A 5,455-nucleotide genomic window follows, 5' to 3' on the forward strand; every position below is an offset into this window, starting at 1 on the left:
CAACCTCTCACAAGAAAGAAACCAGCGTAGATGAGGGAAGATGATTGAAAACTTCTCGACAGGCAAGCCCTTGGTGTTATCCGATTAACGTTATCTCGTAATGTTGCTTGTAACATTGCAAAGGAAAATACCACAACAAGTCTTATGTCGGCTCTTTCTAGCTTGTATGAAAAGTCATCAGTCTCAAATAAAGTTCATTTGATGAGGCGATTGTTTACGTTACGGATGACAGAAGACGCAATTGCGGCACAACATCTCAATGAGCTCAACATCGTGACAACCCAATTGAGTTTGGTTGAAATCGACTTTGACGATATGGTACGAGCATTGATACTTTTGTCTTCCCTACCAGATAGTTGGAATGCTACTGTCACAGCTGTGAGTAGCTCACCAGGAAACAAAAGGTTGAAATTTGATGATGTTCGTGATCTGGTTCTTAGTGAAGAGATCCGACGAAGAGAGTTGGGTGAATTTTCATCCTTTTCAGTATTACATAGAGTCAAAAGGAAGAAATTCAACCAGAGGAAATGGACGCAATTAATCAAAGGATAAGCGGTCCAAATCCAAAAATCATCATAATTCTAATAACTCGAAAACTATCGAGTGTTGGAATTGTAGAAAAACTGAGCACTACAAAAATCAATGCAAAAGTCAACCAAAGAATGAGGAGAATGTTGCTTCCACATCATGAGAAACTGATGCACTAATATGCTCTTTGGAGAGCAAGGAAGAGTCTTGGGTATTAGACTCTAGGGCATCATTTCATGCTACTTCGTAGAAAAAATTCTTTGAGAATTATGTCATCGGCAACCTTGGTAAAGTTTACCTTGGTAATGAAAAATCTTGTGATGTTTTGGGAAAAGGTTTAGTAATGATTAAGTTGAATGAGTCTGTCTGGGGATTGAAAAATGTTAGACATATTCCCAACCTAATAAAGAAATTAATCTAAGTGGGCCAATTAGCCAATGACGGCTACACAACAATTTTCCACGATGATGATTGGAAGATTTCAAAAGGTGTAATGACTATTGCTCGTGACAAAAGGAGTGACACTTTATACAAGACAACAGGAACATGTTATTTGATTGCAATTGCATCAAACGAAAATCACAATCTATGGCATTAGAGACTAGGCTATATGAGTGAGAAATAGATGAAGATTATGCACTTAAAGGGAAAACTTCCAAATCTTCGGTAAATAGAAATTGACATTTACGAATATTGTATACTTGGAAAGCAGAAAAAAGTTAGCTTTCATAGAAGTGGAAAAACCCCAAAAAAAACTTGAGTTGGCCACTCAGATTTTTGGGGTCCAACAATTGTTTCATCCATTGGTGGAAAACACTACTTCGTGACTTTCATTGACGATCACTCTATAAATGTATGGATATAATTTCCAAAACATAAGTATGAAGTTTTTTAGGCTTTTAAGAAGTGGAAATCCATCGTAGAAAATGAGACAGGATTGAAGATCAAAAAGCTTAGAACTGACAATGGTGGTGAATGTGAAGACAGAAGAGGTATGGAGTGGAAAAGAGGTAAATGTCTCACAGCTTAGAGTTTTCGGTTGTGTAGCTTATGTGCATATTAGTGATCAAGGTAAAAATAAACTTGATCCGAAATCCAAGAAGTGCTCTTTCATCGGTTATGGAGAGGGTGAGTTTGGCTACCGCCTATAGAACAATGAAAACAAAACGATGATATGTAGTAGAGATGTGATCTTCCATGAAAGAGTGATATACAAGGATAGACATAACACATCCACTAGTGATTCAAAACATAGTGGGCTTGTGTATGCACAAATAGATGATGATCCAGAAAGTCGTATAATTGAAAGTTCACAATCAGAACATTTAATTGAATGGAGCAATGAAGAAGAATTAGGCACATCATAGCATTATACTCTAGATCCATCGTTGAGAAGGTCTTCTCGAACTCATATGCCTAATAGGAGGTATATGGACTACATGTTGCTGACAGATGGAGGAGAGTCTAAAGACTATGCAGAGGCATGTCAGATCGTAGATGCAAGCTAGTGGGAGCTTGCCATGAAAGATGAGATGAAGTCTTTAATCTCCAATCAAACATGGGAACTAACTGAGTTACCCATAGGAAAGAAAGCACTTGACAACAAATTAGTGTATCGAGTTAATAAGGATCATGATGGCTCCAAAAGATACAAAGCTCGACTAGTGGTCAAAAGATTCCAACAAAAGGAAGGAGTTGACTACAATGAGATTTTTGCTCTCGTTGTGAAGCTCAATACTCTCAGGACAGTGTTAAGTGTTGTTGCCAGTGAAAAACGCTTTCTTGAGCAGTTGGACGTGAATATTGCGTTTCTTTATTGAGACTTTAATGGAGAGATATACATGCACCAACCTGAAGGATTCCCATAAAATGGTAGAAGAGTAAGGTGTGCAGACTAAAGAAGAGCTTGTATGGTCTGAAACAAGCTCCAAGATAGTGTACAAGAAGTTTGAAAGCTTTATGCACAAGTAAGATTTCCAAAAGTGCAACGCCGACCATTGTTGCTTCTTCAAGAGATATTAGTTCAGTTATATCATTTTGCTACTTTATGTTGATGATATGTTAGTAGCAAGTTCATATATAGACGAGATCAGAAACTTGAAGATGCAGTTGTCAAAAGAATTTGACATGAAAGACTTGGGTACTGCAAAGAAGATCCTTGGAATGCAAATCATGATAGATAAGCAAAAAAGAATTTTGTAGTTATCTCATGAAACATACATGAACCGTGTTTTGCAAAGATTCATCTTGGGTAACGCCAAACCGGTTAACACACCTTTGGCAAGTCACTTTTGCCTAACCAAGGAACAATCACCTCAGACAGAGGAAGACATAAAATTGATGGCTAAGATGCCATATGCTTCAGCAATTGGATGTTTGATGTACGCAATGGTCTATACGAGGCCTGACATTGGCCATGGAGTGGGAGTGTTAGCAGGTTTATGTCAAATCTAGGTAAAGGTCATTGGGAAGCAGTAAAATGGATTTTGAGATATCTACGAGCCACAACAGAAAAGTATCTATAATTTAGAAAAGGAGAAATGAAAGTACAAGGCTACGCAAATGCAGAAGTACCACTGGTTATATATTCACTGTTGGTACTACAACAGTTAGTTGGATTTTGCGCATACAAAAGATTGTGGCGTTATCCAAAACAGAGGTTGAGTACGTAGTAGTAACAGAAGCTAGCAAAGAGATAATACAGCTTCAAAGGTTATTAACGGAGTTGGGTTTAATCCCATAGCAAAGTTATTTGTATAGTGACAGTTAGAGCGCAATACATCTGGCAAAGAATTCAACATTTCATTCAAGAACAAAGCACATTGATCTTCATTATCAGTTCATCAGATATCTGCTTTAGGACCAGGTGTTGACATTGAATAATATTGAAGGAAATAGGAACCCATCAGACATGTTGACAAAAGTAGTAACCTTCGACAATCTAAAGTTATACTCAACTCCAGTTGGCCTACTAGAGTAATAGACCAAAGCAGGCTGCTGCACGATCAAGGTGTGAAGATCGATTAAAATCAATCTTCAAGTGGAAGATTGTTAAAGTCAAGATAAGTCTTAGCTACTAAGTAAACTTTGTAACTAAGTAAACTAAGTAATCAAGTAGTAGCCAAGAATCAAGTTTCTTAACCATGAAGGAAGTTGCTTAGCCACTAAGTAACTTGCCCAACATAGTATTGGATGTGATATATAGAAGAACGACTGAGGGTGATAAAAAAACTCACATATAAATTTGACTTTTTTTTGAGGTTTGTTCCTTTAAAAAAATTATACTTTGATAAAAAGATAGACCATAAAAAAAGGATGAAGAATACGTAGACCTTTTTTCCAAAGAAGGTCTGAAGGATTGGTGGATGACCCGCAACAAACCGTCGTCAGCTAGGGTTTGAGAAGGAGAAAAGGAAGAGAGAAGACTTACAAAATGAGAAAGAAAAGTTAAAGTGAAGAAAAAAAGAATGGATTAAAAAAATAGCTTCCTTGAATCTTAAAAATATTGGCAATTATTTTTTTTTTCTACAAGATATGCAATTAATTTTTTTAAAATTTCACTTATGCATAAAATAAAAAAACATTCGTGTTAAAAAAAAATCCTCTTCCATAAAAAAATATTCTCTTTTATAATAAAATAAATGAAAAAGGAATTTAAAAATAATTTTAAAAAATTCACTTACCATAATTATCGTAAAAAAAAAATCATTATAATTTTCAGGATAAATTAATTTCTATCATAGTTATCATATACTATCATTACAAAGATAAACTTTCACTTATAAAAGAATTGGTTTAATTACAGTTTTGGTCGCCCTATTTTAGCTGAATCGCCAAAGTAGTCTCCCCATTTTGTTTATCCTCAGTTTTGGTCAATCAAATAGATTTTGGTCCAAAATTTGAGAAAATTTAATTTGTTTTACATTTATTTTAGTCACACCATGCCTCAAGATCTCATTTGCAACAATTTTACCTGAAATCTATTATCATAAATGGTGTAGTACGACTTTAAAATATGGAATTTCATCGAATTTTGAAGCAAAATTCTATTTGAGGGACAAAAACCGGGGAGAAACAAAATGGGGGGACTACTTTCGCGATTCAGCTAAAATAGAGGGACAAAAACTACAATTAAGCCAAAAGAATTTTAAAATAGTTTTTTGTACTATCATATATGAGACAAGTTCTCACTTATAAAAACATTTGAAATAATTATCATACACAAGATAAATTGTAACTTATAATATTGAACTATCACACATGAGATAAGTTTCTGGTGATAAAATTACAAAATAACTATTATATCTAGAATAAGTTGTTATTAAGGAGATTGAACTATCATATATATGAAACAAATAACTATAGATAAGTTAAAATTATAAAATAACTATCATACGAATGATAAGTTGCCACCGATGAATATTTCCAAATAACTATTATATATGAGACAAGTTGTCACAAATGAAATTAAAATCATGTACATCAAAAGTTGTTACTAACATAGTTTTGAAAATGTTTGGCATATATCTGCATCCAATGATGACAAAACTTCTTTAAGATTTGCAGGATCATCTTCTAAAGAATATGCCATATATTCAGGTCCATAATCTTTAGCAACTCTAACTCTCTTACTTCTTTGAGTTTATGTTTTTCCTTGTTTGTTGCTTTCAGTGCTTCTTATCATAGGAACATGACTTGGTTCACTGCCTCCACTATATCTCGATTTGAAAGAGAATTTATTTTCCAAGAAGTCAACATCATTTGAATTTATGATCACTTTCACATTTAGATCATAAAACCTATACGCTTTATACTTTACTGCATCCCCAATGAATATACATTCATAGGATCTAATGGCGAGTTTAATTCGCTTGAGATCGGGGATTCTGACATAAATCAAACAACCCCATGTTCGAAGATAAGAAAA

The sequence above is a fragment of the Cicer arietinum genome, chromosome 6 (genome assembly GCF_000331145.2).
Source record: "Cicer arietinum cultivar CDC Frontier isolate Library 1 chromosome 6, Cicar.CDCFrontier_v2.0, whole genome shotgun sequence".
NCBI classification, from domain to species: domain Eukaryota; kingdom Viridiplantae; phylum Streptophyta; class Magnoliopsida; order Fabales; family Fabaceae; genus Cicer; species Cicer arietinum.